Here is a 12,954-nt window from a genome sequence, read left to right on the forward strand (position 1 = left end):
TATGTCACAGTTAGATGCCCTTTATTGGGAAGGAAATGAAGAGATGTGACACAGAACTGAATGGTGTGGGGGAAAGAGACGGGAAAAAAAGCAGTGGATCGATACTGCTCGGGGAAATAAGGTAGAGAAGGTTATTTACTTGACATTGATCCGTTGCCGCGGCAGCACTGCCCAGCCTGGTTCTCTTGTGTTAACCTTTAAGCCGGTGTGTACTCACAAACGATGAAGGAGTCCACTAACAGGTGTAGATTATGGATCGAAGAAGGTCATGGTACCTCTGTCACTGGCTGCTGCCCGTGTAGTAACAACCCAGAAGAAATTTAAACATCAATAGGGATAATAAGGACAAATTTATCAAGCACAGGCCTGGTCTAGCTCCAAAGCCTGCCACTTTCCTGAGTAGCTGCCCCAGGCTGAGCTACAGTCATTGCAGACATTCTTTTCTCAACAAATGGATCAGTTGTGGCACAGCATATTAATTAATTCCCCTGCAGTACAAAAATTTGAAGATAGTAATGATCTAAGTTTGGTATTAAACTGGAGAGTCCTTTCTTTACAAACCACCAAAAAAGTGTTTCATAATTTGTTCGATGCTGAAAGAATGTTCCAGAGGATTACAAAGTCATGGGTAAAGAAATGTTACATTTGATAAAAAATGTGTCTCTCAGTGATGGGAACAGGATGTGACCTTTGTCAGTGTGCGCAACACTCCCCGCGGTCCGGATGATCCTCACACACCCCTCAGCGGTGGGGGGGGGGGGGGGGGGAGACTCCTCAGAGGGAGCGTTGAGAAGGAGCCCTTATGAGTCTAACAGGAATATGGGCTGCATATGAATATGATGGCATGGATAAGTGCTGTCCATTAGTCTGTGACAGGTGGATGATTGCACCGTTGGATGACAGAAAAAAAAGAGCGCGTGGATACATGCAAACCATCATTTTTAATGACTCACGGAATCTATAAATTATGTATAATATTTGACAAATTGAATTTGATCCGCGTAATGGTTTTTAAGCCCTGTGACTAAACAGCACTCTTTCCCCCCACGCTACAATTTCTTTTTTTTTTTTCTTTTTTTTTTTGCTCGGTTGTCAATTACCTCCGATGCCGGCCAGTCATGGCACGGGCCTAAGACTTCCTCTTAATTCTAAATGTGTTATAATCACTGCAAATTAACCTGCCACATTTCATTAGGCGAATGCATTTGGCAATTTGATTTGATGGGATTTCTTCTTTCTCCTATTTTGCCGCCCATGATCCTTTCGTTCTGACTCCGCCGCAAGTCCTTTTCTTGAAATTGAACATCGTTGTAAAAACCAGCAAAGAGGTAAAACAAATTTTATGTTAAAACACACATATGAGGACTATCACTAATGTGTAGCACGGTAAAGTAGATCTCAAGGGGGTTATCATTACAATTTTTCTTTTCCATTTATAAAAGGAAAGCAACAGACATTATGTATATGGAAATATAATGATGCTATAATGAAAATCATAATGACTGGTATATTTAGCAAAAGAAATTAAATGTCTAAATGAAAGTTTATTGTAGTAAATATATATAATGGATTTACAGCAATGTCACTCATTGGTTTTACATTTTCTTTGCATAATTTGTCAAGCTATTGCCATACCTCTCAGCACAGATTCTTAATAAATGTTTTATTAATAAAGAATTACAAGTCAACTCCAGTTAAATTACAGCAATACAGCTTAGTTAAAGTGAGGATCTGTTTTCCAGTTAAATAGACCTTTTATCGTAGCTTCTCCCAGGGGTGTGGTAAGATGTTTTGAAGAGGAGGTGCTGCTAAGAGATATGGTAACTTGTGGCATCACTTTAAATATTACTTTTAAATTTTAGTTTTAACTGTATTTGTTGAAATAGCGGGGTGGGGCTTGAAAATAGATAGTTTGCACAAATTCAATGCATAAAGTGTCATAAAATTTCTTCTTACCGTGAAGAGTGCCTGATTTGTTTACTTTTTTATACATTCTGGACATATGCGACTGCAAGTGAATCAAACTGTGCTATCCTTGCGACACTTTCGACAAAAGCAATGCCAGTGTTGTGTCGTTTTTTTGACTCCTCTATGTGAAGCTTGTCAAAATACTTGCTCTATGCTATGAACAATGCCCGCTTTTCTGAAGAAGTGTCAGATTATGCCAATGATACTGTTGTCCTGACAGCTTTGAGAAGTAACAATTGTGTTAGTGTGCGACTAAAGAACCTGCTTCACTGACAAGAGATGCAGAACAGCATTGTGTGGAGAATTTTTTTTTTTTTTTTTTGCCAGCCATTTTGGGTGAAAGGTCTGGCTAATACAAAATCCCTTTCCAAGAAATGTAGAACTGGAGTTCTAGAGGCACACCGGCTGCCTGAAGTCTAACAGGCGTCCCTCCATCAGAGACCAGGGACACACTGACCCAGGCTTGGGTCCAATTGGCTGAGGTTGATGCTTTTTCCCAGAGATCATTTCTGAACATCCATCACTTATTTTTTCTTTTTTTTTTAATCATGCAGGAGGAAGTAGGCCTGAGCTCAGTGCCGTTGACGGGGGAGCTGTTTATCCCTCCATATGCTAGATCTTGTAAGCTGATATTTCTTTGCCAAATTTTCCCCTGTGCCAGCAAAGGACACATGTTTTTGGAAAAGCCAGTCCTGGCAACTGGTCAACCGCTCATGTAGGTATTTAGGACACAGAGAACACCTTTGGTTACTGTACGAGACAAGTGCAGGGGAATTTTTTTGGGCGTACAGCGTACCTTCTTCAGACAGACGAGCGCTTGATTCCCAGGTAACAGTTCACTGAAAGTTTTTAATTCACAGTCACGTAGCCAGCATGGTGCCCTGCAACACAAAACATGTATTTCTTTCCCCCTGTTTGGCGTCTTGCACCTTTATGAGGGGGGCTGTGCACGGCGCAGGTAATTGTTTGTCTTTACAGCGCGTTTCCTGTCCTTTGACACTGGCCGCCTCTGGTTATTTTGAATGTGCTTCGGCGTTCCCTGGAGAGACCCGTTTAGAATTCATTCTTAAATACCGAGCAGGAGCCGGACGTCTGTATGCTAATGCGCCGCCGCCTTTAAGAGTGAATACATGGATTGCATTCCCTTCAAGGTCAACCACGGCCACCCTGTTTTGCAACAACAAAGCATGAGGAATCTAATATTGAGTTCCAGGTGTCAGAGCCCGGGTGCGAGTGAAAGCACTGTGAGAATTCAGTCCTGGTGTGTTCTGGGTGATTCATTTTCAGCGTGGAACTGGGCCCCCGGGGGGTCAGGTGACCCCACAGCCAGGAAAATTTGTTTTTTTTTTCCCCCCCTGTCCCTTCTGAACCAGCTATATCTCACCTTCTGAGAAGCTCTGTCCCCTTCGCTCACTCTCAAGGACTTAGCCAATCTCCCTTTGTAAATAGAACCGCGGTTTATAATTCTCGCTCTCTCCGAGATGACCGTATCAATAATGCAGGGGAAGGCATCTGTCCGGAGAGATGAGATTATTTTTCTGATTTGGGCTGACAGTTATGGTAATAGTTTGGCAAACAATCTACTCCGGCGACAATGACCACAGATTACCGCTGTTTTGCGATGGCGGCGTCTCAGGAGGAGCCCATGATTGATTGCGCGGCGCGAGACAGTGGAGGGCAATTTAGCTCCTCCCCGTCCCTCCTGCTCTTAACTCCTCTGATACAGAAATAATCTCGCTCCTTTATTTGCACTTCCTTTTCCTCGGCCGCTGAATCCCTGACATTAACGGCACGGAACAACCCTTGGATTCTCTTTACGACTCTCAACAGGTATCGCCTTGCCGGCAGCCTATCTGTATCCTGGCATGTTTTAGCTGACCTGGCTCACGCAAAAAATAAAACAAATAGCCACATTGGTCTTTGGTACAACCAATAGCCCCGGACAGCACCGCCACAAAAAGAAAATAACAAAAATGCAGAGGGGAAAAAACAGTGAGGGGCGAAAATAAAAACATTTGCCTGCACATCTCTTCCAGTGTTTTGTTTTCACCAGGCTGTTGGATGGACTGTTTTATAAAGTGGGCCTAGATATTAAGGCATTAGTTTGTAGTGCTTCTGAGAGAAATTCAAGGGCGTCGAAGAGGAGCCGGTTGTGTAGGTCGGCTCGCATCATTGGCTGACCCCTAAGAACAGCGTGGAAAAGTATGACATTTACCAAGCTAGAGTAACAAGCAGGGTTTCTAAAGCTGCGCAGGTCAATGGGGAAGGGGGTGGCTAAAATGCTATAACAAACCTGAAATAGTACCGCGAAATGCAGGATGTTTGAATTAAACATCATCACAATCTCCTTCCTGACCCAGGAGGTCGCCGAAATGGCATGGATTGCGCCTGTCAGACATCGTGACCTAATTACTCTCATAAATAAATGATTGCTCTTTTCAATTTGGGGGCCCGCGCGCGGTGCCTGTAATCGGAGGTCAGATTAAAGTACGTGGCGGTACAGCGGGAACACTCAAACGCTATGAAGTGCTCGGCGCCTCCCACTCCCGTGCTGCTGTAATATCCCACCCCGCACTGCTCACTTCCTGCGCATTTCCTGTTTACGGTTGAGACTTCCCTTTGAGAATCCGCAACCTTTTTTTATCCCCCCTTTTTTTTTCATTTCAAGCGTTTGTTTCCTAAAACGCTGACAGACGCACGAAGAGAAAGCTCATGTTTTATTAATATCGCATTATTAGTAATACCAATTGGCTAACTTAAATTTGCATATTTATTAAAAAGAAGACATGTGTGATTAATGGGATGTAGCCATATTACATGGGAGGGAGGGGGAAAGGGAGGGAAACTGGTAGATGACTGAATTCCCCTGTTCTTGTGGTTTTTGATACCCCGATCGGAAGTAAAAAAATGTCAGACAATGTGCCGTATCCTGCCGTATGAATGCTGGGCTCTTCTTGCCTGCAGGGCTGCCGCATGTGGCACATTGGTGCTTTGCCAAACCATTTTTTTTTTTCCTGTGGAAGATGACTCATTGCAACAAAGGACCTAAAAAGCCAAACTGGAGAGATCTGTTTGTTTTTCAGACTGAAAACATGACAGGACTCGTAACTATGTATTTCAGCGTCGCCAGTGTATTCCGAGGTTCACATAAGCTTCATAACGCACAGTCCCTGATAAGATATCAATCTCTAACACAGTGAGAGGATATTGAATGTCAGGAAGTAAATAAAAAATGTTAGATTCAAGTGTCATTCAGATAGCATTGATAAATGGTGAGTGCATGTCTTACAAACGTGTTTTTGTGGTTTATAAATGACCAATGCACCTTCGAGACTTCACCTTCGAGATAGTATCACCTTTCACCTTTGCCGTTTATAAAAGAATCATACGAATATACACTACGCTAGATATCATTATCCAAGTGAGAAATACGAAAATACATGTAGACATCATATAAGACTCTTACAAATGACACCATACTTTAAAAAAGGAATTTATTTTAATTACATACAGTACACTTGTCCATGTAAACACCATAATATCCTGATAATTGCCACTGGCACTAACATAGCAGTCTTGCTTAGATGGGACAGGATTATACAGTATGCAGATCTACAATGCAGTATCATGCCATTTTAGTCTGAGCCCACTCTGAGCCACACCACATTGTTAAAAGACGATGGTGTCGGGAATCAAGGAAATGCATTCTTTTTTTATAGATCTCCGAAATTGATTATTTATATAGATCACAAAAACGGATCCCGCCTGTAAGTCTCCTGTGTTCAAGACCACGGGTCACCGAGCCGAAGAATTTACAGCAGAACCTAAAAAACCGAGAGAAAAAAAGAAAGAAGCCGAATTAGAGAGAGCGGACATCTTGTTGACAAGGATTTTCAGATAAGTGGAGAACCGCAGTCAGGGAGCTATTTAGAGCAGTGGAAAATGGCCTTTTTACCATACCCCCCCCCCCTTCCCCCCCTCCCCTAACCTCCCCTCCCCCCACTTCTCCATCTCTCTTTGGCTTGGGAGACTGGAGACTGACATACATTTTTTATGGCTTCATAAAGTCGTCCGGTGACCAGGTCACTCTTCTCATAACTAGGGAGCAGATCGCTTGAAAAAAGCCATTCATCACCGCTGAAAGGGCCCGCTTGTCCCGGCCTCCTTTAGCATGCACGCTCTGCGGCGGGAGGCGGCGGGCGCAAATGCTAACGTACGTCCCTCGTTAATGCCGGCTGACCTTCTCACATCTATTAGAGGGGCTGGCGGGGGAGGGCGGGGGAGGGCGGGAGCCAGCGCCGCTGATCCCGCGCACGAAGCTCAAGCAACGCGGGGGCCCCCCTCGTCCGCCGGAGGGGGGCCCGAATATTAAGCGCGCTCGTACATCTTGCCATCAGAACCGTTATGTCGACGACGGTCGTATCGCCCGCCTCCCCGGTGTTGTCATTGTTTGACTGTCTCTTTTGTTTTGCGGGGTTTGGGGGTGGGGATGGAGGTGGGGGTGTTGGCGGAGGGCGGCAAGGAACGCCTGCTGCTGGCATCATGTGCAAAATGTGTACGGCATCATACGTTTGCGCTACAAAAAAAAAGAAAAGAAATAAGGCACCTGTGGAATTTTGCGAAAACTTGCATTTTAAGGGTGATTTATACTCAGTGGCCAGACAGGACAAATGTAGTGCCAGGGAAAAGATTGAGCGGGAGTGCGACGCACACTTTTTAGAGGAGTCTCCTCTGGTTTGAAGTGCCAGAGAGAGGACCTAACGGAGCACGCGACACCTCTGCAGCCCATTAGCAAGCAATTAGGGACAGCTGGTGGGCTGTCAGGGCGGTAATGACCAATAAAGGACAACCGCGGAACGGAGAGAGACCTGCATCAGCAACAGGAACACAACGAGGAGAGGGGAACCAGCGCCTCCGCGAAGAGGGGTCCTTTTAACAGGAGGGGCGGCAGGTGTGACGCTGGCTCAGGACGCACGGCGGCCAGGGTTACAGCCAGGGTTACAGTCGGAGGATTCGCGACCGAGCGATTTGGAACAGAGCTGGGTGAGAAGATGTCAATCTGGATTTTTAGTGGGACATGAACACATTGGATGGATGAATAGATGGATAAATAAATAAATAAATAAATAAATAAATAGCCTGTTTACAGTGTAGACAATAGGTCCTCAATCTTACTCGGAAAGGGCCAGTGTAGGTGCAAGCGTTTGCTTCAAACAAGCAGTAGCACACCCGATTTGACTAATCAAGGTCCTTAGCAAAGACTCTAGTGATTGATTAGCAGAACCAGGTGTGTTCCTGCTTGGTTTGAATAAAAGCCTGCGCCCACAATGGCCCTTTCTGGATATGATTGAGAACCCCTGCTGTAGACAGCTTTGATGCTAATCTACATTCTGCACCTGACCCCAAAGGGCCAGGACAGATTGATAAAGCAGGAAAATATGATATGATAACATCTGAACATGCCTACTCCGTTTACTATACTGCAATTACCACTAATACTTCTACAGATAATATGAACAATAAGGATAATAAAAATAAAAAAGGAGACTATTCATTTTGCTTGATTCATTTTCCTGAGGTGTGCACAAGAGAAATGGAAATATAACAGCAAAAATTATCCTCAGGGGAGGTTTGTGGTTTTTAGAGAAGTCCACATCCTTACTCCTGACTGACAATTAAATACAAGTGCTCCATTTTTTCCCGCACAATTTGTTTGGTGAGTTCAGGAAATGCCGAATCCTGTGAAAAGAATAATGTCTTTGTATCAGTGAAAAAGGGTCGAAGCTGAGGATGAGGATGCTGTGGGAGTCATGTCCAGGCTACGTGCCCCTACTGTACATATAGGCAAATCATACGGTTGGGTGGCCCTATATTGACTTTTCGCATTCTATTCCAAAGTGCATTCACTTCACTGGGAAAGGAATCAGCCAGCACCACCCCTAACCCCCCTGCCCCCCCCCCCCATTCCCAGCCCCCCCCTCCGACCACCAGGGTACATCAGCTCACTTTTCACTCCTTCACCCCATCCCACCTCCCACCCTTCTTTTTTCATTTCAGATTGTGTGACTGAACTCCGAGGAGCCCGTGAAGGTGGGCTGGGAGAGGAAGAAATAAGTCCTTAAATAATTTATTTAAGAAGGGGAAAGGGGGAGGCGGGGGTGTGGGGAGGGGGAAGTGGGGGAGGGGGGGGGGGTTAGTGGAGGGGAACAAATAGTGTTTCTCCCAGAACCAGGCCCCCTTGACCCCGATCCGCGGTACCTGAAGCCCCAGCCCGATCGCATTAGCGAAATTCTTATTTGATGGCATTTTAATATTCTGCCTTGATGACTTTTTAGCAACATTTACTTTCGGAGGTCTCGCCTGCTTCCCTCCCGGAGGAGATGAAACATGTCAGAACCCATTACGGAAAAATCAAAATTTAAATGCCTGGGCTGTGCGGTGGCGGTAATTCGCGCACAAGCCACCCCCCTCCCCCCAAACCCCCCCCGCCACCCCCCCCCCCCCCCCGTGCCCCCCACCCTCCCGCGCGCTCGCGAGACAGAGCGTGGCGCACCGACGCCGCTGGCCCCGCCCCGTGCGCTCGCCCGTAATGAGTCTGGTTGATGGGATAGCGATTTGTGGGTCACCGAGCGTACGTTACAGATCCAATTTAACCCTTGATTGCTTGTGCTCTGGGGGGCTCCGGGAAACGGGTTATTGAAATTTAATGCCGGATCATTTCTTCTTCTTCTTTTTTTTTTTTTTTCTTCTTTTTTTACGAGGCCGGCGCAGAGGTGTGCTAATAGGGCTATTTCATCACCCCCCAAAGCAGAGGAGGAGGTGGGAAATGCACTACGAGGGAGAGAGCGTGAGAGAGTGAGTGAGTGTGTGTGAAAGACAGAGGGAAAGAGAGAGGGAACGAGCTAGGAAGTAAGAGGGAGGAGAAAGGGGGGGAGGTTGACAGAGAAACAAAAGCAATTTTATGCATGATTGCAGCTCCAAGTGTCCTCCCAGGGTGTTGCTAAACGGGCATCCAATTAGCTCCCACGGAAGCAGTCGCGGCTTCCCGATTCCACCAGGTTTCACTTTTGCAAATATGCCCCCACCACCCCCCTCACCTACCCTCACGGACTAGCTTCGACGTGATTTACCTGCTCGTCCCAGTACTTCAGAAATAGAGCCACAGCTGATTGGTGAGCTTGTGGGCGTGCCACTTGAAGTACAATACACTTGAACAATGTAGCACGCCACCTCCTAAGACGCACCGACTATCTGTGCGACAGTGACGAAATGTGGTACGGGATGTGGCGCGGAACACACGAATCGCCGTGAGACCCACAGCGACGACGGGACGCTCGCCCACACACTCAAGCAACAGACGTGTTCAGACAAACAGAAAATTTACTTCATAAACCAGACAGCAGTAGGAGGGGTATATTTTGCGATTATCTCCTTAACCTAATAAGCAATGCATAATGATCATGCATGTAATCATAATAACAGCAGCAACTGCCCACATAGACGGTTGACCAACAGGACTCTCTCCACGAAAAGCACTAGATTTTCCATTTTCTTTTTCCTCCAATCCTTTTTACCCATTATTTTTTTTTCCCATTTCTTTGTTTTCTGGAAAGTTCATAGGCACATCTGTTCTTTTGAAAGCCTCTCTCAGTAAAAACATCAAACAGCAGAGTGCCTTTATTCTGGCGGGGGTGTGGGGGGCGGGGGGGGGGGGTGTGGAGAGTTGAGTCAGGGAAAGCTCTCGTTCTCTTCTCCTTCCAGGTGCCTTTGATAACGATTCAAACGAAAATGGAGAGCGTTCTGCTTTCCTCTTCACAAACTCCTGTTACCAAAGCAATTCTCTTCTCTCACTGACGCTGTGACACCTTCCGCCTTTAAAGCAGCTCAGTTTCCGAGAGCCAAAACTACCTATTTCCCATCTTCACTGTCAACTAGAGATAGCGTTTCTACAGCTACTGCTCCCACTGCTTTCAAAAAGTCCTATTCAAACTATCACTATTTTCTCTTTCTGTTACAGTACTGATGCTGCTACCCCTACTACTCATATACTGCCACTGTTTCTTACTATTCTACAGCATTAAAACAGCTACCCTAATGTCCGTCTATCACTATAACTGTCACTATTGCTATAGCAATAAAACTGTCTCCCCTTCCACTAACCTACTACTCCTGTTATAACTGTTACTAGAACAGTACTAATACTGCTACTCCAACTACTATTTATGCTGCTTCTACACTTTATTTGTATTATAAGTTGGACTGGATAATAGCCTCTGGTAAATGCCAGTGAAGATGCTACTACTTTTGCTACTGTGATTACAACACAGTAAAATGTTCAGTATTAAATTCTTACAGAGTACATACAGTCCCTATTGGACTCATATGTACTCTGTTGGCACTGAATTAGCACGGGGCATTTTGCTGCGTGTTACTGTTACTTCTGCCATTACTTCTACCTGTACTGCTAATGATATTAGCAGCAGTACTCCTGCTCAGGAGGCTAATGTATACCTGCTATCCGTACAGGAATTACTCGGAGAGATTCTCTCATCTGGCATTTCAGTCACACGGCCGTAAAGCCCCTCTGAGCCTGCGCGGTAGTTACCGTGGCGATCGCGCGGGTCGCCGTGGGTAAATGGCTAAGGAGTTAATTGAGTGCCGGAGCCGACGGACGCGTTCGTTTTAAGCGTCTGCCATTAGGGGACCGGGGCGGCGGGCCGCTCTTGTGTAACCAAGATTTATGTTAATGGGACCGCGCATATGCTTACTCCACATATCTATATTAAAGTTAATAGGCTGTTACATTGCTTCTTAACCCCGCCTCCATACATGACTGCGTCCTCTGATGTCTTTCCAGAAGCAGGGGTGGAACGCGGAGCAGGGACTGCGTCTCCGTGTCAGTGGGTTTCCATGCGATGATGCCCCCCCCCACCCCCCCACCCCCACCCGTCACCCACCCTTTTGCCACCGAGCTTCTGGCTGTTTTTGAAAAATTCTGCCTGATGAGGTGCGTGTGTGCGTACGTGTGTATGTGCGTGTGTGTGTGTGTGTGTGTGTATATGTGTGTGTAGGCACATGCGTATGTGTGCATACATCTCTGTGTGCTTGTGTGTGTGTGTGTGTGTAAAAATAGCAATATTAGGAATTGTTAGGAAGGCAACAGTATTCAATAGGAATTATGTTGCATTAATAGCGGATACAGTAGTACTATTACAGTAGTGGTGCAGAATTTGCTACAAACTGTGATTGGAAATAATAGAAATATTCAATATCATCAGTGCAGTAACAGTGGCAAGTAACAGTAGTAGATGCAGCTGAGGTAGTTGGTGTAGAAATGTTAGCTGAAAGAGTAGCTGAGGAGTAACGTTAGCAACAGTGATGGTATCAGCAGCAGGTTGTAGCAGCACCACACATGAAAAGCGAGGCCACCCAGGACTGAGGAGGCAGTGAGCAGTGGGTTCTGTTAAAAAGAGCCCGAGCCGTGTCGTCCTCTGTGTCTCGATGGGGGAGGCAGGGGCAGAGGAGCGATGGAGAACGCCGAGGCCTGGAGCCGCACTGAGCCTCCAGAACGTTCCAGAACGCTGGAGTCTATGGCCTCCCCCTGCTCCATTCTCTGGAAAACCACTTCTCCAGGCTCTTGACTTACAAATTGCTGCTTTGGAGAGTTGGTTTCATTGTAGCAGCTTTCTTGAGGGGAGTAAACACACACACACGCGCGCGCACACACACACACACACACACATTTCCCTGCGCGATGCAGTGAAGCCGGCTCTCGGATAACAGTCAGTACATTGTTTCCGCCTGTCCCTCAGACGGCTGTCCACAGCGTTGTCAATAACCTCTCTCTCCTCTTCTCCACACCCCCCCCCCCCCCACCCTCCGCCATGCTACCACTATCCATTGAAAACCACTTGGCTGGATTTCAAATGAGTGCCACCGAGGGAAAGAGAGAGAGAGAAAGAGAGAGTGAGGAAGAGAGAATGGCAGAGAGAGAGAGAGAGAGCGAGAGAGAGAGAGAGGGGAAAAAAGCTAAAATGCTAGGGCCATAAGCTCTCAATAGTTCTGCTTAATTCCTTCTTTAATATGTCAGACAAAATATCAAGGCTCTTTAGCATGCCAATGAGAGCGCTGAGAGACATTGTTCCCGGGTTTGCCGATGGCGAGCACAAGGGCGATCCCCTCCAGTATAATGAAGTGCTGTGAGCCGAAAGCGTACGGCTGTGGGGGGGGGGGGGGGGATAGGTGCTACCGCCTCAAAGTGCTCTCAGGGATTCCAGTGTTTCAGAGCCCAATGCACAGACCCTCTCTTTCACTTTATCTTACCAGACATCACAATGTCAAGGTCTCGTCTTTTAATCGATGGCAAATTCATTAATCGCTGTCCAAAAGGGACTAAATTTAACCTCCTTGTTGTGGGCCCCCTCTGGCCCCCCTAACCCTCTGACATCCGCCCCACAGAACACACGCACACTCACACCCACACACACATGCACACACATGCACGCACACACACACACACACACACACACCATCACCATCACCATCACCACCACCACTAGTGAAACGTATCCATAAATCGCAATGTGGATACACAATATTAATTTAATATAATTCAAATGGATGCTAACAGATATATAATTCATTCTTGACTGTACTTATTTCTGTTTGAGATTTGAGTGCAGGATGAGTCAGAGTGGTGCGTGTTTGTGTGTGCCTGTGTGTGGGTGTGTGCGTGCGTGTGTGCGCATGTGCATGTGTGCATGTATGCGTGTGTAGTATGTTTGAAAGGAAGTACATTTGCGTGTTGTGCAGCAGAGTTTTTTTTTCCCACTAACACCATCTTCCCTGCATTATTCCTTATCCAGAGCATCCAAACATGCCATCCATGTATAAAGCCTGACTATTTTCTGAAGTGTTTCATTACATTTCAACTGGGCATTTAGCAACACCATTATCCAGAGCAATTTAGATTATATTTTTACGTAC

This window comes from Anguilla anguilla, chromosome 16, assembly GCF_013347855.1.
Source record: "Anguilla anguilla isolate fAngAng1 chromosome 16, fAngAng1.pri, whole genome shotgun sequence".
Lineage (NCBI taxonomy): Eukaryota > Metazoa > Chordata > Actinopteri > Anguilliformes > Anguillidae > Anguilla > Anguilla anguilla.